This window comes from Macaca nemestrina, chromosome 8, assembly GCF_043159975.1.
Source record: "Macaca nemestrina isolate mMacNem1 chromosome 8, mMacNem.hap1, whole genome shotgun sequence".
Classification (NCBI taxonomy): domain Eukaryota; kingdom Metazoa; phylum Chordata; class Mammalia; order Primates; family Cercopithecidae; genus Macaca; species Macaca nemestrina.
Window position 1 is genome coordinate 88,259,743 of NC_092132.1, and position 22,632 is coordinate 88,282,374.

Sequence of the window (22,632 nt, forward strand, 5' to 3'; positions counted from 1 at the left end):
TGTTAAAACTACAAATAGTGTAGCTATGTACAGTGTGGTTTAGTGAACAGAGCACCGGAGTAGCATTAGGAATATTGACTGACAGCTATCATCTACCTGCTAAGACACCTTGGATAAGTCACTGCATTCATCCATCTGCATGAGGCTCACTTCTTTAGGTTCATTTTGTGGAACTACCAAATGATCAGGCTTCAAAATAAATGAGATTGGGAATAAAAAAGAAAAGTATAGATGAGGTGGTATTAATTAAGGGAGAGTAAGTCATTGTTACTAGCCAAATAAAGTTTAGTGCTCTGTTAAAATTTTTTGTTTAGAATTAGAGAAAAGAAGGACAAATTTACTCTTGTTTATGGACAAAAGAAACAGAATCACGATGCATAAGTGCATCTTCATTTGCTCACAATTCGTTGAAACTTTGTATTGGCTCTTTGACCACATATGTTGCAACTAAAGGAGCTATTTTGAGAGAACTATGGCATTATAATCACAAATAGAAATGTCCTTATCATTCCATCTTGTGTTTCATTTTATGTATGTATTTATTTTTACATAAAGCATTTGTATTTCAGATCATTTTCTTAAGACACATTTCTATGCAAATTAAAACCACAATGAGATATCATGCAAGAATGGCAAATATTAAAGAGTCAAGAAACAACAGATGCTGGCTGTGGAGAAATAGGAATGCTTTTACACTGTTGATGGGAATGTTAATTAGTTCAATCATTGTGGAAGACAGGGTGGCAATTCCTCAAAGATCTAGAACTAGAAATACCATTTGACCCAGCAATCCCATTACTGGGTATATACCCAAAGGAATATAAATCATTTTATTATAAACATACATGCACACGTACATTCATTGCAGCAATAGCAAAGACATGGAATCAACCCAAATGCCTATCACTATTGCTTCACAATAGCAAAGACATGGAATCAGCCCAAATGCCTATCACTATTGCTTCACAATAGTAAAGACATGGAATCAACCCAAATGCCCATCAATGATAGACTGGATAAAGAAAATGTGGTACATATACATCGTGGAATACAATGTAGCCACAAAAGGAACAAGATCATGTTCTTTGCAGGGCCACGGATGGAGCTGGAAGCCATAATCCTCAGCAAACTAACCCAGGAACAGGCAACCAAACACAGCATGTTCTCACTTATAAGTGAGAACTGAACAATGAGAACACATGGACACGGGGTCAGTGAGGGGAAACAACATACCCTGGGGTCTGTTGGAGGGGTGGGGGGAGGGAGAGCATCTGGAAAAATAGCTAATGCATGCATGCTGGGCTTAAGACCCAGGTGACATGTTGATCTGTGCAGGAAACCACCATGGCACATGTTTACCTATGTAATGAACCTGCACACCCTACACATGTACCCTAGAACTTAAAAGTTGAAGGAAAAAAAAGAGATATTTCTAGACATTTAATGATCTGGTCAAGGGTGTGAGCATTTTAATATTTGATATATTTTGCTATTTACTATAAAATTGCTTTTAGTAATATCCAGCTCCAATAGACAACATTGAATAGACAAAATGACATCTGATTTATTTTTAAAAATTTCAATGTTTTATTTTGTTTGAACATTTTTCAAATGAACATTGTCAAATAAATACATTGAACATTTTTGTCAGGCCTCTGAGCCCAAGTTAAACTATCATATCCCCTGTGACCTGCACGTATACATCCAGATGGCCTGAAGTAACTGAAGAATCACAAAAGAAGTGAAAATGGCCTGTTTCTGCCTTAACTGATGACATTACCTTGTGAAATTCCTTTTTCTGGCTCATCCTGGCTCAAAAGCTCCCCCACTGAGCACCTTGTGACCCTCACCCCTGCCCACCAGAGAACAACCCCCCTTTGACTGTAATTTTCCTTTAGCTACCTAAATCTTATATAACGGCCCCACCTCTGTCTCCCTTCCCTGACTCTCTTTTCAGACTCAGCCTGCCTGTACCCAGGTGATTAAAAAGTTTATTGCTCACACAAAGCCTGTTTGGTGGTCTCTTCCCATGGACGCGAGTGAAATTTTGGTGCCCCCGACACAGATCGGGGGACCACCCTTAGGAGATCAATCCCCTGTCCTCCTGCTCTTTGCTCCATGAGATAGATCCACCAATGACCTCTGGTCCTCAGACTAACCAGCCCAAAGAACATCTCACCAATTTCAAATCCGGTAAATGGCCTTTTTCTACTCTCTTCTTCAACCTCTCTCACTATCCCTCAACTTCTTTCTCCTTTCAATCCTGGCACCACACTTCAATCTTTCCCTTATCTTAATTTCAGTTCCTTCCTCGTCTGGTAGATAGAAAGGAGATGCCTTTTATCTGTGAACCCAAAACTCCGGCGCCGGTCACGGACTCGAGAAGGCAGTCTTCCCTTGGTGTTTAATCACCGGGGACACCTGCCTGATTATTAACTCATGTTTCAGATGTGTCTGACCACGCAGGGATGCCTACACCCTTAGTGGTCCTTCACCCTTAGTGGCAAGTAGCGCTTTTCTGGGGGGCAAGAACCCCCCAACCCCTTATCTCCATGTCTCTACCTTCTCTGCTTTCCTGGGGGGCAAGCACTCCTCACCCCTTCTCTCCATGTCTCTACTCTCTCTTTTCTCTGGGCTTGCCTCCTTCGCTATGGGCAAACTTCCACCCTCCATTCCTCCTTCTTCTCCCTTAGCCTGTGTTCTCAAGAACTTAAAACCTCTTCAACTCACACCTGACCTAAAACGTAAATGACTTATTTTCTTCTACAATGCTGCTTTGTATGCGGCACTTTTGATTTTTCTATCCTACAAGATCTAAGTAATTCTTGTCATAAAATAGGCAAACGGTCTGAGGTGCCTGATGTCCAGGCATTCTTTTACACATCGGTCCCTCCCTAGTCTCTGTTCCCAATGTGACTCATCCCAAGTCCTCCTTCTTTCCCTCCAGCCTGTCCTCTCAGTCTCAACCTGAAGCGTCACTGAGTCTTTCTAATCTTCCTTTTCTACAGAACCATTTGACCTCTCCCCTCCTCCCGAGGCTGCTCCTTGCCAGGCAGAGCTAGGTTCCAGTTCTTCCTCAGCCTCTGCTCCCTCACTCTATAATCCTTTTATCACCTCCCCTCCTCACACCCTGTCCGGCTTACAGTTTCATTCCTCGACTAGCCCTCCCCCACCTGCCCAGCAATTTCCTCTTAAAAAGATGGCTGGAGCTAAAGGCATAGTCAAGGTTAATGCTCTTTTTTCTTTTTCTGACCTCTCCCAAATCAGTTAGCATTTAGGCTCTTTTTCATCAAATATGAAAAACCCAGCCCAGTCCATGGCCCGTTTAGCAGCAACCCTGAGATGCTTTACAGACCTAGACCCTGAAAGGTCAGAAAGCCATCTTATTCTCAATGTGCATTTTATTTTATTACCCAATCTGCTCCCGACACTAAATAAAGCTCCAAAAATTAAATTCTGGCCCTCAAACCCCACAACAGGACTTAATTAACCTTGCCTTCAAGGTGTACAATAAATAGAGTAGAGGCAGCCAAGTAGCAGCATATTTCTGAGTTGCAATTCCTTGCCTCCACTGTGAGAGAAACCCCAGTCACATCTCCAGCACACAAGAACTCCAAATGCCTGAACCGCAGCTGCCAGGGATTCCTCCAGAACCTCCTCTTCCAGGAGCTTGCTACAAGTGCCAGAAATCTGGCCACTGGATCAAGGAATGTCTGCAGCCCGGGATTCCTCCTAAGCAGTGTCCCATCTGTGTAGGACCCCACAGAAAATTAGACTGTTCAACTCGCCCGGCAGCCACTTCCAGAGCCCCTGGAACTCTAGCCCAAGGCTCTCTGACTCCTTCCCAGATCTTCTCAGCTTAGTGACTGAAGACTGACGCTGCCCAATCACCTCGGAAGCCCCCCAGACCATCATGGATGCCGAGCTTCAGGTAACTCTCACAGTGGAGGGTGGGTCCATCCCCCTCTTAGTCAATACGGAGGCTACCCACTCCACATTACCTTCTTTTCAAGGGCCTATTTCTCTTAGCTCCATAACTATTGTGAGTATTGATGGCCAGGCTTCTAAACCTCTTAAAACTCCCCTACTCTGGTGCCAACTTAGACAACATTCTTTTATGCACTCTTTTTTAGTTATCCCCACCTACCCAGTTCCCTCATTAGGCCGAGACATTTTAACTAAATTATCTGCTTCCCTGACTATTTCTAGGCTACAGCCACACCTCATTGCCACCTCTTTCCCCCAGTTCAAAGCCTCCTTCACATCCTCCCCTTGAATCCTCTCACCTTAACCCACAAGTATAGGATACCTCTTCTCTCCCGCTGAACCTTCCACCTATCAATCTCTTCCCACACAAGGCAAATGGTTCTTGGACCAAGGAAAATATCTCCTTCCAGTCTCACAGGCCCATTCTATTCTGTCATCATTTCATAACTTCTTCCATGTAGGTTACAAGCCACTAGCCCGCCTCTTAGAACCTCTCATTTCCTTTCCATCATGGAAATCTATCCTCAAGGAAATCACCTCTCAGTGTTCCATCTGCTATTCTACTACTCCTCAGGAATTTCTCAGGCCCCCTCCCTTCCCTGCACATCAAACTTGGGGATTTGCCCCTGCCCAGGACTGGCAAATTGACTTTACTCACATGCCTTGAGTCAGGAAACTAAAATACCTCTTGGTCTAGGTAGACACTTTCACTGGGTGGGTAGAGGCCTTTCCCACAGGATCTGTGAAGGCCACTGCGATCATTTCTTCCCTTCTGTCAGACATAATTCCTTGGTTTGGCCTTCCCACCTCTATACAGTCCAGCCTTTATTAGTCAAATCACCCAAGCAGTTTCTCAGGCTCTTGGTATTCAGTGAACTAATGGTCTTTTAAAAACACACTTCACCAAGGTCAACCACCAGCTTAAAAAGGACTGGACAATACTTTTACCACTTTCCCTTCTCAGAATTCAGGCCTGTCCTTGGAATGCTACAAGGTACAGCCCATTTGAGCTCCTGTATGGATGCTCCTTTTTATTAGGCTCCAGTCTCATGCCAGACACCAGTCCAACTTGAACTGCACCCCAAAAACTTGTATGGAGCCTAAAAACTCACCAACCAAGCAAGTAATTATGCTGAACTCCCTTGGGCATTCTCTAATTGGATGTCCTGGGTCCTCCCAATTCTTAGTCCTTTAATACCTGTTTTTCTCCTTCTCTTATTCCGTTTAGTTTTTCAATTCATACAAAACCATATCTAGGCCATCACCAATAATTCTATACAACAAATGCTCCTTCTAACAACCCCACGACATAAACCCTTACCATAAAATCTTCCTTCAGCTTAACCTCTCTCACTCTAGGGTCCCATGCCACCCCTAATCCTGCTTGTAGCAGCCCTGAGAAACTGCCCATTATCTCTCCATACCATCCCCTAAAATTTTTGTTACCCCAACACTTCAACACTATTTTGTTTTATTTTTCTTATTAATATAAGAAGACAGGAATGTCAGGCCTCCAAGCCCAAGCTAAACCATCATATCCCTTGTGACCTGCACATATACATCCAGATGGCCTGAAGTAACTGAAGAATCACAAAAGAAGTGAAAATGGTCTGTTCCTGCCTTAACTGATGACATTACCTTATGAAATTCCTTTTTCTGGCTCATTCTGGCTCATCCTGGCTCAAAAGCTCCCCCACTGAGAACCTTGTGATCTTCACCCCTGCCCACCAGAGAACAACCCCCCTTTGACTGTAATTTTCCTTTAGCTACCTAAATCTTATAAAACGGCCCCACCCCTATCTCCCTTCACTGACTCTATTTTTGTTTTTGTTTTTGTTTTTTTTTTGAGACGGAGTCTTGCTCTGTCGCCCAGGCTGGAGTGCAGTGGCGGGATCTCAGCTCACTGCAAGCTCCGCCTCCCGGGTTCGGGCCATTCTCCTGTCTCAGCCTCCTGAGTAGCTGGGACTACAGGCGCCCGCCACCTCACCCGGCTAGTTTTTTGTATTTTTTAGTAGAGACAGGGTTTCACCGTGTTAGCCAGGATTGTCTCGATCTCCTGACCTAGTGATCCGCCCGTCTCGGCCTCCCAAAGTGCTGGGATTACAGGCTTGAGCCACCGCGCCCTGCTGCTGACTCTGTTTTTGAACTCAGCCCGCCTGCGCCCAGGTGATTAAAAAGCTTTATTGCTCACACGAATCCTGTTTGGTGGTCTCTTCACGTTGACATGAGTGAAAATTTTATCATGTTATTTTACTAATTTATGTCACTTTTTGTGACTTTTCATATTTTTGCCCATTTGTTGACCAGTGAATTAATGTTTTCCCTGTCAAATATTCTTACATTATTTTTAATTTTTAATTTTTGTGGGTTCATAGTAGTTATATATATATATAGTTATATATATGTGGGGCACATGAGATATTTTTATGCAGGCATTCGATGCGTAATAATCACATCTGGGTAAATGGGATATCCATCACCTCAAGCATTTATCCTTTCTTTGTGTTACAAGCAATCCAATATATACTCTTTTAGTTATTTTTAAATGCACAAGAAACTGTAGTCACCTTGTTATGCTGTGAGATACTAGATCTTATTCTAACTATATTTTTGTACCCATTAGCCATCCACTCTCCCCATCCTTGACTACACTTCCCAGCCTCTTGTAACCATCATTCTACTCTCTATCTTCATGGGTTCAATTGTTTTAATTTTTTTTTTAGCTCCACAAATAAGTGAGAACATGTGAAGTTTGTCTTTCTGTGACTGGCTTATTTCTCTTAACTTATTGACTTTCAGTTCCATTCCTGTTATTGCAAATGACAGGATCTAATTCTTTTTTATGGCTGAATAAGATTCAATTGTGCATATGTACCACATTTTCTTTATCCATTCATCTGTTAGTAGACACTTAAGTTGCTTCCAAATCTTGGCTATTGTGACTAGTGCTGCAATAACAAACATGGAGTACAAATATCTTTGATATACTGATTTCCTTTCTTTTAGGTATATACCTAGTAGTGGGATTGCTAGATCATATGTCTGTTCTATTTTTATTATTTTGAGAAAGATCCAAACCGTTCTCCACTGTGGTTGAATTAATTTACATTCCTATGAACAGTGTACAAGGGTTCCCTTTTTTCCACATCCTCATGAGCATTTGTTGTTGCCTGTTTTTAGGATAAAAGCAATTTTAACTGGGGTGAGATGTTATCTCATTGTAGTTTTGACTTGCATTTTCCTGTTGATCAGTCATGTTGAACAGATTTTCATATGCCTGTTTGCCATTTGTATGTTTTTTTCTGAGATATGTCTATTCAGATCTTTTGCCCATTGCTTAATCAGATTATTGGATTTCTTCCTGTTGAATTGTTTGAGCTTCTTATATATTGTGATTATTAATCCCTTGTCAGATGGATAGTTTGAAAATGTTTTCTCTCATTCTGTGGGTTTTCTGTTTACTTTGTTGATTGCTTTCTTTACTGTGCAGAAGCTTTCTAACTTGATGTGATCCCTTTTGTCCATTTTTTCTTTGGTTGCCTGTTCTTGTGGGATATTACTCAACAAATCTTTGCCCAGTCCAATGCCCTGGACATATTTCCCCAATGTTTTCTTGTAGTAGGTTCATCATTTGAGGTCTTAGATTTAAGTCTTTGATTGATTTTGATTTGATTTTTTTGTATATGGTGACAGATAGGGGCCTAGTTTCATCCTTCTGCATGTGGATATCCAGTTTTCCCAGAATCGTTTCTTGAATAGACTGTCCTTGCCCCCGTATGTGTTCTTGGCACCTTTGTAGATGAGTTCACTGTAAATGTATAGATTTATTTCTGGGATCTCTATTGTGTTCCATTGGTCTATGTGTCAGTTTTTATGCCAGTACCATTCTGTTTTGGTACTACTATAGCTCAGTAGTACAATTGGAAGTCAGGTAATGTGACTCCTCCAGCTTTGTTCCTTTTGCTCAGGATAGCTTTGGCTCTTCTGGGTCTTTTGTGGTCCTATATAAATTTTAGGATTGTTTTTTTCTATTTCTGTAAAGAATGTCATTAGTATTTTGGTAGAGATTGCATTGAATCTGTAGATTGTGTGAAAGGAAGATATCTTGGGCCCTGAAAATTATTAAGGAAAACTCAAGCTGGAAACTTCTTAAGGCAAACCTGCCTCTCATGCTATTCAAACTTAACCCTCTGCTCACTGAGATAGGTGCATATCTGATTGCCTCCTTTGGAAAGGCTAAACAGAAACTCAAAAGAATGTTAACCATTCATCTCTCATCTATTTGTGACCTGGAAGCTCCTTCTCCATGTCAAGTCTTCTTGCCTTTGCTTTAAGTTGTCCTGCCTTTCGAGAATGAACCAATGTACTTCTTATATATATATTGATTGATGTCTCATGTCTCCCTAAAATGTATAAAACCAAACTGTACCAAGCCACTTTGGGCACATGTTGTCAGGACTTCCTGAGGCTGTGTCATGGGCATGTCCTCAACCTTGGCAAAAACAAACTTTCTAAATTAACTGAGCCCTATCTCAGATTTTCTGGGTTCACAATTGCTTTGGGTAGTATGGACATTTTAACAATATTAATTCTTCCAATCCATGAACATGGATTTTTTTTCCATTTTTTGGTGTCTTCAGTTTCTTTCTCCATGTTTTACAGTTTTGATTGTAGAGATATTTTACTTATTTGCTTAAGTTTATTCATAGATATTTAATTTTATTCATAGTTATTGTATATGAGATTACTTTCTTGATTCTTTTTCAGATTGTTTGCTGTTGGCATATAGAAATGTTACTGATTTTTGTATGTTGATTTTTCTATCTGCAACTTTACTGAATTTGTTTATTGGATCTAATAGTTTTTTGGTGGAGTCTTTAGCTTTTTCCAAATATAAGATCATATCATTTTAAAACAAGGATAATTTAACTTCTTCCTTTCCAATGTGGATGCCCTTTCTTCCTTCCTTTCTTTCTTCCTTCCTTCCTCCCTCCCTAACTTTCTTTCTTTCTCTTTCTTTCTTTCTTTCTTTCTTTCTTTCTTTCTTTCTTTCTTTCCTTCTTTCCTCTTTCCTTTCTCTTGTCTGATTGCTCTAGCTAGGACTTTCTCCAACTTTTGCTTTAAATCAAGTTAATTTAAAATGCTTTGGGATTTTTTTTCTGAATTTTAGTTCATAAAAAAGATAATGATTCTTTAGATAGTAAATGTGTCTATTCTTTAACTTTCCTGGTAGAATATTTGACTTCTCTAATCTACTAGTATCACTTTATTATCCTCCAACTTTTTTCTAGAATAGTTACTAATTGAATAACGTAGAAATTTAACAAACTGATTACCCTTTCCTCAGATCATCAATAAAGGTGTTAATTAAAAGCCAACAATAAAATCCTTTTTTAAACTAATAAACCTTTATTTTTTAAATTTTATTTTTCCATAAGTTATTCAGGGTACAGGTGGTATCTGGTTACATGAGTAAGTTATTTAATGGTGATTTGTGAGATTTTGGTGCACCTATCACCGAAGCAGTATACACTGCACCATATTTGTAGTCTTTTATCCTTCACCCTGCTCCCACTCTTCCCCGCAAGTCCCCAAAGTCCATTGTATCATTCTCATGCCTTTGCATCCTCATAGCTTAGCTCTCACATATCAGTGAGAATATATGATGTTTGGTTTTCCATTCCTGAGTTGCTTCACTTAGAATAGTAGTCTCCAATCTCATCCAGGTCACTGTAAATGCTATTAACTCATTCCTTCTTGTGGCTGAATAGTATTCCACTGTGCATGTATATATATATTATATATATATATATATGTGTGTGTATATATATATATATATATATATATATCTCACAATTAGTTTATCCACTCATTGATTGATGGGCATTTCAGTTGGTTCCATGATTTTGCAATTGTGAATTGTGCAGCTATAAACATGCATGTCCAAGTATTTTTTTCATATGATGATGACTTATTTTCCTCTGGGTAGATACCCAGTAGTGGGACTGTTGGATCATATAATAGTTCTACTTTTAGTTATTTAAGGAATTCCACACTATTTTCCACAGTGGCTGTACTAGTTTACATTCCCACCAGCAGTGTAGAAGTGTTCCCTGATCACAGCATCCATGCTAACATCTATTGTTTTTTGATTTTTTGATTACGGCATTCTTGCAGGAGTAAGGTGGTACCACATTGTGGTTTTGATATGCATTTCCCTCATCATTAGTGTTGTTGAGCATTTTTTCATATGTTTGCTGGCCATTTGTATGTCTTCTTTTGAGAATTGTCTATTCATGTCCTTAGCCCATTTTTTGATGAAATTATTTGTATTTTTCTTGCCGATTTGTTTGAGTTCATTGTTGATTCTGGATATTAGTTCTTTGTCAAGATGTACAGATTGCGAAGATTTTCTCCCATTCTCTGGGCTATCTGCTTACTCTGCTTCCTGTTCCTTTTGCCATGCAAAAGCTCTTTAGTTTAATTAGGTCCCAGTTGTTTATCTTTGTTTTTATTGCATTTGTTTTTGGGTTCTTTGTTATGAAATCCTTGCCTAAGGCAATGTCTAGAAGGGTTTTTCCACTGTTATCTTCTAGAATTTTCGTAGTTTCAGGTCTTAGGTTTAAGTCCTTAATCCATCTTGAGTTGACTTTTGTATAAGGTGAGAGATGAGGATCCGGTTTCATTGTCTTACATGTGGCTAGCCAATTATCCCAGCAACATTTGTTGAGAAGGGTGTCCTTTCCCTACTTTATGTTTGTAGATTGCTTTGTCAAAGATCAGTTGGCTATAAGTATTTGGGTTTATTTCTGGGTTCTTTATTCTGTTCCACTCGTCTATGTGCCTATTTTTGTACAAGTACCATGCTGTCTTGGTGACTATGGCCTTATTAGTATAGTTTGAAATCAGGCTGTGTGATGCCTCCAGATTTGTTCTTTTTGCTTAGTCTTACTTTGGCTATGTGAACTCTTTTTTGGTTCCATACAAATTTTAGAATTGTTTTTTCTAAGTCTGTGAAGAACGGTCATGGTATTCTGATGGGGATTGTTGTCTCTCTTCCGGGTCTAGCGACCCATTGAGTCTATGTGGCTCAGGGCTGGTACTGTGGGTTGTCTGCACTGAGTCCTGTGATATGAACTGTCTATGGGTCTCTCAGCCATAGACACCAGTGCTTGTTGCAGTGGAGCTGGCAGGACAGGGCAATGGGACTCCATGAGGGTTCTTAGCTTTGGTGGTTTAATGCTCTATTTTTGTGCTGGTTGGTCTCCTGCTGGGAGGTGGCACTTTCCAGAGAGCATCAGCTGTGGTAGTATGGGGAGGAATTGGCAGTGGGCAGGGCCCTAGAACTCCCAAGATTATATGTCCTTTGTCTTCCACTACCAGGGTAGGTAGGGAAGGACCATCAGTTCGGGGTGGGGCTAGATATGTTTGAACTCAGACTGTCCTTGGGCGGGTCTTGCTGTGGCTGCTATGGAGAATGGGGTGAGATTCCCAGGTCACCAGAGTTGTGTACCTAAGGAGGATTATGGCTGCCTCTACTGAGCCATGTGAGTTGTCAGGGTAGTGGGGGAAAGTCGGCAGTCACAGGCTTCACCCAGCTCCCATGCAAACTGAAGGGTGGGTGTCATTCCCACTGTGCCCCAACAACAGTCCCCAGTCCTTTCCAGGCAGAGAGCTACACAGGCTTGAAAACCCGCCCCAGGCTACTCGCCTCCCAGCAGGGAAAGAAAAGGGCTTGGTTCTTCCCCTGCTGTGGAGTCTGCACACTGATTTGTGCTGAGTTCTGGCCAGGAGGCTTCTTAACCCATTTAAATTGTTACAAAGTTCAGCTAGAGATTTCTTTCTCCTTGTGTAGTTTTCCCCCTTGCTCCCCTCCCATTGGAACCCTGTGGTGCCAGACAGGAATGGCCTGCTAGGGGACCCAGTGAGCTCCCAGGGCCTTTCTGCTTTCTCTGCCCCTGTATTTCGCTCAGCTCTTTGACTCAGCTCCAGGTAAAGTCGGGAACCTCTCTGCAAATAGACCTTTGGCTTCTCCAATGGGGGTGTGTGTTTGGGAGGGGATGGTCTCCTTTTCCCACTTCCGCAGTTGGGGCACTCACTGTTTTGGGGGTGTCTCCTGGGTCCCACAGGAGCAGTCCACTTCCTTCAGCGCATCTGTGGGTCCTATCTAGATTGCTGGTTTATTCTTGCAGTCGATCTAGAGCTAAAATTTGCAAAATGAGTCCCCACCTGCTGATCTGCCTGGAACTGCAATCTAGTCTTGCCTGCCGTCTGCCATGATCTTGATTTCTAAATTATGGCCATTCTTGCAGCAGTGAGGTAGTATTTCCTTGTGGCTTGAATTTGCATTTTCCTGATAATTAACGATGTTGAGCATTTTTTCATGTTTGTGAGCTGTTTGTATACCTTCTTTTGAGAACTGTCTATTCATATCCTTTGCCCTCTCTTTCTTTCTTTCTTTCTTTCTTTCTTTCTTTCTTTCTTTCTTTCTTTCTTTCTTTCTTTCTTTCTTTCTTTCTTTGACTTTATTTTTTGTTTTTTGAGATGGAGTCTCACTCTTTACCCAGGCCGGAATTCAGTGGCACCATCTTGGCTCTCTGCAACCTCCGCCTTCCAGGTTCAAGCGGTTCTTGTGCTTCAGCCTCCAAGGAGCTGGGATTACAGGCATGTGCCACCATACCCAGCTAACTTTTTTTGTATTTTTGGTAGAGATGCAGTTTCACCATGTTGGCCAGGTTGGACTCACTCAAATTCCTGACCTCAAATGATCCACCCGCCTCAGTCTCCCAAAGTTCTGGCATTATAGGCGTGAGCCACCGTGCCCAGCTTCTTTGCCCACTTTTTGTTGGGATTATTCATTTTGTTTGTTTGTTTGTTTGTTTGTTTGTTGCTGATTTGTTTGAATTCCTTGTAGATTCTTGGTATTAGTCCTTTGTTGGATGCATAGTTTAGGAATATTTTCTCCCACTCTGTGGGTTGTCAGTTTACTCTGCTGATTATTTCTTTTGTTGTGCAGAAGCTTTTTATTTTAATTAGGTCCATTTATTTATTTTTGGCTTTGTTGGATTTGATTTTGGGTTCTTAGTCATAAATTATTTGCCTAAGCCCATATCTCAAAAATTTTTTCTGATGTTATGTTCTAGAATTTTTATGACTTGGGGTCTTAGATTTAAGTCTTTGACTGAATCAGTAATTTTAAAAATTGAAAACAAAAAAAAAGTCCAGGACCACATGGATTCACAGCCAAATTCTATCAGCTGTCCAAAGAAGAATTGACAGCAATCTTACTGAATCTATTTCAAAAGATAGAGAAAGGGGGAATCCTCCCTAAATCATTCTATGAAGCCAGTATCACCCTAATACCAAAACCAGGAAAAGACATAACAAAAAAAGAAAACTACAGACCAGTATCCCTGATGAACATAGATGGAAAAATCCTCAATAAAATACTAGCTAACTGAATCCAACAGCGTATCTGAAAGATAATACATCATGATCAAGTGGGTTTCATACCAGGAATGCAGGGATGGTTTAACATATGCAAGTCAATAAATGTGATACATCACATAAACAGAATTTAAAACCTATATGGTTTATTTTTAACATTTAAATCTCTGGTATGTTTTAGTTTATTTTGGTACATAGTACAATGGATTCAATTCTATTGTTTTACAAATATAATCATCCACTTACTTACTCCAGCACTTACTAAAAAGTCCATCTTGTCTCCATTGAGACAAGATGTCATTGAATCTATTTTTAAGTTTACTATTAGTCTGTCTGTTCACTCTCTAATAATACATAACTACACTTAGAGGGCACTATAATATGTTTTAATATTAGATAATACCTTTACCTGATGCTGTGAAGTAATTTCCATGATATATTTCTTGCCCCTTTCCATTTTTCTGCTTTTCAGGATTTTTTTTCTTTCTTTCTTACTTTTTTTGTGGCTATTCTTGCTTCTTGTAATCAACTTATCCTATTCTGGAAAAAATATAAGAATATTTTTGTAGTGAACACATTTCATTTATAAATTAATTTAGGGAGAATTGACATAGTGAGTATTGAGCTTTCCTATCCTAAACAAGGTAAGTGTAATTCCATTTGCTCAGGTTTGTTTTTGTGTCTTTCAGGAGTGTTTTACAATTGTCTTCACATAAGTGTTAGATATGTACTGTTAAATTATGCCTAGGTTTTCTGTCATTACCACTGTTATTATTTTTACTACTGTAAATGGAGTCTTTGCCTCCATTTTATCTTTGTTAGGTTATCCTATGTATGTATAGGGGCAAATAATTTCTCTATGTTCACTGAAATCTGTTATTTCTGTAGTGTTTTTTCATGGATGTTTTGAGGTTTTCCAGGTATTTAATAATTACACCTTCTACAAATACAGTTTGTTATATCTCTTCCTTTCTAATTCTTATGCCTATAACTACTTCATATTGGCCAGTTTCATGGTAAGTACCTTCAATACAATTATAGAGAGGTGTGGAGATAGTGGGAATCTTTTGCTTTTTTTTAAATTTTGCTGGAAAATCCTTGAATGTTCCCCCACTTAGAAAGATACACCACCGCTATTTTTATTCTTGCTTTGCCAAAAGAATACCCATTTCCTTCCTCCCCAGCCTTAAATAACTAACAACAAGTCCTCTTTTTCACTGTAGCCTTGAGGGTGGCTGTCTCTCGCCTTCTGCAAGATGGATGTGGAGAGAAATGCCCACCTCATCATCTCCACTATGAGGGATTGTAGCTGGGAATTAACCCGGGCACCCATTGGGAGAAACAGTGTCATCACTCCCCACTCTCCTGCTGAGGCACATCCACTCAACTGTGCCTTTATTCTTTACCCTTTCCCCCATAGTCCTTCCAAAACCAAGGTTTTCTTCTTCCTTTTTTTTTTTTTTTTAATTTATTTTAAGTTCAGGGGTACATGTGCAGGTTTATTACATAGGTAACCTCATGTCACGGAGGTTTTGTTGTACAGATTATTTCATCACCCAGGTACTGAGACTAGTACCAATAGTTATTTTTTTCTGCTCCTCTCCCTCCTCCCACCCTCACACTTTTCAAAAGAACATGTTGGATTGCTCTGTTGGGCCTACTCACACAAAAGATTGCTCTCTTAATGTTCCTCTCTCAGTTTATTCTGTCTCCTCAACTTGATCCGAAATCAGGGACACAGGTACCCATACATGTTAAAACAATCAAAAATAGGCCTCATACTTCAATTTTTCCATGAATACAAATACCTTAATGTGAAGAAACCCTGAATTTTTATGATAAGTAACATATAATTGGATTGCAGTGGTGGCATGAAGTCCAAAAGTGAACAGATGTGCTTTAGATGACTTGTTACTGCAGCTTGTTGCTGAGAGTTTTAAATCATGCAACAGAAAATTATTTTCTTCTCTGTAAAAATCATAGATAAGATTAGAAAAGCTGTTCCAGTAACCTAAGTCAGAATAAATACCTAACATTTATCTCAGTGGCATGTGCTGGGTACTCTACAGATATTTGTTGATTGAATAAATGTATGAGCCCAAATATATGCCTGTTTCTAAGAGAGAGGTTTAAACTTAATGACAATATTTCAATAGCATTTCCTGTTGTATGCCAATTTTCATATGATCTTCACAAGATCAATCAGCTATGGATTTGATATTTAATGCCATGCTTTTTCTGCTATGTCAGTTTCTAGGAGGGTGTGTTTTGTGTTTCATTTGCTCTATGCCCTGAGCTAACTTCCTGTTTTGATGATGGTGTTTTGATTTGTTGTTATTTATTTTATTATTATTTTTAATGAGGGGAGAGTACAACTCAATTCAGAGCTGTTACAAAATTTATTCTGGTAAGATTTTTAAAAATTACATAAAGCATTAAGAATGGTAAAGTTGGCTGGAAAATTTGTTTATCCATATCCAGAAATCTGATTCCAAAAAAGAAATCAGTCCAGAAGATTTTGCTTGCCTCCTTTATGGAGCTATTTCTTTTTACATGAAGGAGTAGCTTTCATCAAAGAGATACTTTTAGCTCAAAGCCCAAGGAAAAGAACTCAGGATATTCTTGGGGTGGCTCCCAACCAACTTGACATCATAGTTGTGGGGGAGTCATTAACTGCACCATGTTCTTCACATGACTTTTTATTTTTTATTTATTTATTTATTTATTTATTTATTTATTTATTTATTTATTTTGAGACAGAGTCTCGCTCTGTTGCCCAGGCTGGAGTGCAGTGGCTGGATCTCAGCTCACTGCAAGCTCCGCCTCCCGGGTTTACGCCATTCTCCTGCCTCAGCCTCCCGAGTAGCTGGGACTACAGGCACCCGCCACCTCGCCCAGCTAATTTTTTGTATTTTTTAGTAGAGACGGGGTTTCACCGTGTTAGCCAGGATGGTCTTGATCTCCTGACTTCGTGATCTGCCCGTCTCGGCCTCCCAAAGTGCTGGGATTACGGCTTGAGCCACCACGCCCCACCCTTCATATGACTTTAAATTCCCAAAACTAAGTTTTTTTTCCTGACTTTCTGGAGTTCTCAGTCATAAGCTGCTTGGATATGATAGATTTCAAAAGTAATCGTAAGGAGCATATTCTGATTTAAACACTGAAACATTTTCCCTGCAATTAGTATTAGTTGGACCTGCTCATGCATTATAAAAGCTCAGACATGAAATGTCTGACAGTCACATTCCACCTGCTGCAGAACGACTTCTCTGGTCTATAAAGTATAGGAGCCTAAAGCAAAGGTCTCTGACTGGTTAGAGACAGAGAGACAGAACTCAGATTGATGTGAGATTTGGGTAATGTGGTTTGAGGATACATTTGAGACAGCTCTGAGGGAGGTGAAGGGCCTTAGATGCTCAAGTACTCAAAGCAGTCACCATGTTCATGACCTTTCACTTCCATTTGTCTTGAATGCATAGCTTGACCATGCCTAGTGAGTGCCCTTCACCTTGAAAAACAGTATGTAGACCCTGACTACAGCCTTGACCTTGATCACCACACAGAACAAGCTGTGCGAGTCTGCAGTCCTGTGAAAATATAGCCAATGAAACCAATAATAATTTGGAATGGTAATCTAGGATCTAGGTTGCTAGAAATTTGAGACAAGATAATTTAAAGCCGTTATGCTAAATGATTGTATCATCTGTTATCCTATTGCACAACATCTCATGATTATTTATGCAATTATACAGTAATTTGCCTTTTGAGAGACATGGAACCTTAGCAAATTACTTAGTCTCTCTGATGTTGTTTTTTGCTCTGTAAAGTAACTCACATAACAGAGCTGTTGTGGGAATTAAATGATAAAATGCATTATATCAGACTGACTGCAGTTTTGTTTGTTGGTTTTTTTAACTTCTTGGTGAAATTCTAAGATATACCTGCTTTGTGTCTGTGGGTGGGGTAGCAGGAGGCACTAAGTAGCTGAGTGAGACAGCACAGATGAAAGTCACTAAAATTTGTATTTTTACTACTAATAATAAACCATGTATATTTCTAGGTGTTAGGGTCCGAGAAAGCTCAAGTGATAGCTATATCACTATAGGTAGGATCTTAATAATATGGGAGATAATAGTTTTATTGTATTTTGTAATTATCAAGCTACATCTGGAGTTCTGTATTACAATTAGGACATCATATTAGGAGAGTATGTTAACAAATTTTAGCTGACATTTAGTAGGCTTCTCACACAAATCGTCAGTTATGGGGACTCATTCCAGTCATTCCCAGAATGGAGAAGAGGCTTTCCTCCTTAGGAAGCATCTTAGAATCTTGAGGTAAGGGGAACAATGTGGGGAAAAACTCTACTGGCCTCCCAGACAAACCCAATCCCCTCATTCCAAGTAGTGGCTATCCCCATCCAGCTGAGAACTACGAATGCAGAGGATGATAAATGTGATAAGGAGTCTCTAAACCATCTCACTGTTAATGGTTGAGGGATTTAGGCTTTCCATTAAATAAAGATTAAAGGCAGACATCATAGCTGTCAGTAGGGAGAGAAATTGTGTCTCTAGACATGGTAGAGTTAAGATCATTGGGAATAAGTTATATAAAGATATATTTTTGTTCCTAATCAAGTAGATTACATCCAACAATGAGCTTCTACATTGCAATGACCTGGAAAGATTGTGAACCCCGTTTCATTAAAAGCATTCCAGGAGAAGCCAGATGGTTACCGGACAGTAATATTTTTAGAAGGAATGACACAGTGAATAGGAGAGTCAATTAAATGACCTTCAATGACCCTTGAAACTCTGGGAAACTGTTATTTGTAAGATTAGGTATGTTCAGCCTCTTACTCTTCTCATAGATACCAAAATATGACTTTGTAATTCAAGTGCCATTGTATATCTTGGAGCAGTAAGGTAGTACATCACAACTGTACCCAGATGAGTAGTTAGAAATGCTCTTAATTTTGAAGAGTTTAAATTCTCTGTCTTAAATTTGAGTGAGCTAACAGCTCTTCAAGTGGAGATAGGAAGAGGTTTGTGAAGAAAAGGAGTAAAGTAATAGTTAATCTTATCATTTACTTGACATATTATTAATTTATTATCAAATCAGTTTGGTGTTGTGTAAGGGCCTTTGCCTTATATTTTCAATTTGACCCAAAAGTATTCCAGGTAATTTTTACTGGAAGCTCATTATCTAATTTATGAAAAACTTACAACCTTCTAAAATTATGAAGATATGATTAAATATGAACTGATTAATGAATCTTCTGAATTTTTAAGTGCTAAATAATAAAAAGCATAGTTACCATGAGAGAATGATGCAGTATAGAGAGATGATTCATGCATTTCTGGTATAGTGTAGAGCTTTTGAATATTATATTAGTAAGGCTATAGATGTGTTTCAAATGGATTTTTAATTAAATCTAACGGAAAACAAGGATGTCAGATGAAAGAAACAATGAATTAATAATGAGAGTTATTGTAGAAATGTCATAAACCCCACTTCTTGTTTGAATTAAATTGTAAACATTCACAAGTACATTATAATCAGCTATGGTGACTGTTAAACTTCTCTACAAAGAATAAAGGAAATTAGGAAAACCAATAAAATTTATCATTTATAATGAGAGAGCTAAATTAATGTAACCAAGCTTAGAAAGCTTGTATCAAAAGGCCATAATTGTAGCTATTGATATGGGAACAGCTCCATATTTTTTTCTCTCTTGTATTCCTGAATAATCTGGTATTGCACAGAATGAGTATTGTGCATCCATGTCTAATATTACTAAATCTGATGTTGCTAACGGAGAGTCTCTCTTCTTGTTTTCCCTGACCTAGCAAAAGGTTGTAGCAGAGACATTTAATGCTCATCTACCATCCACTTTCTAGTCTCCTTTACAGTTAACTGGCACCATGTGACTGGTCCTGGCCCATGGGATGTGGGAGGCAGTGAACTATGCCTCAACTTGGCCATTAAGGTGCCATAAAGCTTCTAGGAAACCTGCAGCTCCCACTTTCCCTCCCATGTTGATCGGCTTGACCACCATTGAGAAGAGACAGCCTCAATGAAGTCAGTCTGGATCCCTGTGTCATTGCTTGAAAAGAAGCTGCTCTACAGAACCAATGGGCTCCTAGTAGACTTTGAATAAGCAAAACTTTATGTGTTGAAACCCTTGATATTTCTATTGGTCTGTCGCTGCAGCACAGCCTAGGCTATCCTGCAGGTCCATACTTATCTTGGTATGGTGCAGTTGGGGCCAGCCTGTGGATGTTTATCTCCCGACTATAAAGGCTGTGATGTTTTAAGGACTTTTTGTCTTCAGGGTATTTGAGCATGATTTCTACAAAGAAATTGTGGCCACTGCTCAGGATATGCTGAGGGTGGAACTGAGTGCCCCCAAGTAATTTTCCAGCATGCATTTTGCAGGTTCCTGCATCTTCTTGAAAAGCATTTGCCATAAACACAAGAAAGCAACAAGAGCTGCTTGTTTTACATTGCACATGAGAGAAAAGTAGGTCCAGGAGACAGCTTTGTCATTATTTTCTACTTCAGAGCTCTAATATAAGAGTCTCAAGGTGGAGTGGAATGAGGCAGCCAGAGGGGTATATCGTTCTACCTGTTCAACTCTAGGAAAACCCCTGAAGTGGAAAAGAAGGTAAGCTGGGGATGGCGGAAACAGCCTGGACTTGCAAGCCTTTCCATCGTGAAAGCATGAACCAACAGGACACAACTCTGCTCTCTCCCCTTAAGCATAGGTCTGGATTACATTTGGAGATTCTTAGCTACATCTTCTTTAAGGAATTTGTTGGTCCTAAAGAACCATACCTGCATGGGCAAAGACTTCATGACAAAAACGCTGAAAACAATGACAACAAAAGTCAAAATTGACAAATGGGATCTAATTAACCTGAAGAGCTTCTGCGCAGCAAAAGAAGCTATCATCAGAGTGAACAGGCAACCTATGGAATGGGAGAAAACTTTTGCAATCTACCCATTGGACAAAGGTCTGATATCCAGCATTACAAGGAACTTAAACAAATTTACAAGAAAAAACCAACTACTCCATCAAAAAGTAGACAAAGAATATGAACAGATACTTCTCAAAAGAAGACGTTTACACGGCCAACAAACACATGAAAGAAAGCTCAACATCACTGATTACCAGAGAAAAGCAAATCAAAACCACAATGAGATACCATCTCATGCCAGTCAGAATGGTGATTATTAAAAAGTCAAGAAACAATAGATGCTGGTGAAGCTGTGGAGAAATAGGAATGCTTTTACACTGCTGATGTGAATGTAAATTAGTTCAACCATTGTGGAAGACAGTATGGCAATTCCTCAAGGATCTAGAATCAGAAATAGCATTTGACCCAGCAATCCCATTGCTGGGTATATGCCCAAAGGAATATAAATCATTCTACTATAAAGATACATGCACAGGTATGTTTATTGCAGCACTGTTTACAATAGCAAAGACATGGAACCAACATAAATGTCCATCAATGATAAACTGGATAAAGAAAATGTGGTACATATATGCCATGGAACACTATGCAACCATAAAAAGCAATGAGGTCATGTCATCATGTCCTTTGCAGGGACATGGATGAAGCTGGAAGCCATCATCCTCAGCAAACTAACACGGGAACAGAAAACCAAACACCGTATGTTCTCACTCATAAATGGGAGTTGAACAGTGAGAACACATGGACACAGAGAGGGGAGCAACACATACCAGGGCTAGTTGGGGAGTTGGGGGTGAGGGAGGGAACTTAGAGGATGGGTCGATAGGTGCAGCAAATCACCATGGCACATGTATAGCTATGTAACAAACTTGCACGTTCTGCGGATGTATCCGTTTTTTTTTTTTTAAGAAGAAATAAAGAAAAACAAAAAATAAAAATAAATAAATAAATAACTATTCAGTCTCTTACAAGACCTCACATTCACACACTGCCAAAGCAGTCAGAATATGGGCATTTAATTTGAAGACCCTGCTCAGGTTAACTCAGCCAGCATTTTTGCAGAAAAAGCATATTGTCAGGAGGTCCCCTCCCCCTCTGACTCCCGGGATACAACCATGTTAAATACCTCTAGCACTCTTAAGGAAGCTAGCGTCTCTGTATTAATTATCCAATTTTATATGTAGATTTCTGGAGAAGTCTCCTCTGATCACAAATGTAAACCTGGTTTTGCGGATCCCATAATTCAAAAATGAGTTAGAAATATTTTATTGGTAAGTCTAGAAAATTCTTTCTGCAACTAAATGTCCTGAATTAATCACCCCCTTCCCTTACCTAATATGGGATTTCATTCAATTGCATTGATGTGAATACTTCATCATTAAAATGAACTATCTTTAATTCATCCTAATAGATATAACATTCAGAGGAGCTTAATTCTCTTTCTATGTATTGTCAAATTCTACTCATACTTATTTATCTCCAAAAAACCCTTGGCTATTGTGCTGGGTAATGGAAAGCTTCAGGCCCAAGTGGTCAGACTGCCCTAGCCACTTGGAAGATTGCCTAGGGATGATTTGGAGACTGTTTTGTGTTTTCTTGATTATCCTTAAGGTCAAGATAACTCACAGACTCTGAGACAGAGTCAAAGCATATGATTATATTTCCTTTAACAGTGTCCCCACCATGCTAGGGCTTCCATGATCTATGGGAATAAGCCACATAAATCTCATGGTTTTGGAGAATCCAATTCCAACCAGTGACTCTTCTCTATCCCCAGTGGGAATCTGTCTCACCTCCCCCATCTCAGGTAGGGTGAAGGTGTGTGTTGAGTGGGAGAAGGTGGTGATCAGCCCCTTGTGTGCTTTCCAAAAGTCCATGACCAAGACAAGCTGTGTTTGCCTCAAGTTGGGCATCAACTGGGATGTTAGTGGAAGCAAAGACCGCCATATCATAAGGAAACTGGGTTGGGGAAATTTATAAGCATATACGCAGTTCCACAAGCACTTCTTCAGCTGTGGAGAGGATGTAGGGGCCCCAGCACAACTGTATACACCATGTCTGTAAGAATCTGACAACAGGACCTGGGAAACCACTAGTGCAGCTCCACAATAAAATGCCAGAATTCCTTCTTCTGCATCCTCCTAGTTGGTTACCACACTTAATTGAATACCTTCATTGACAGAGTACCTTTTTACCAGGCTATCTAAGTTAACAGAGC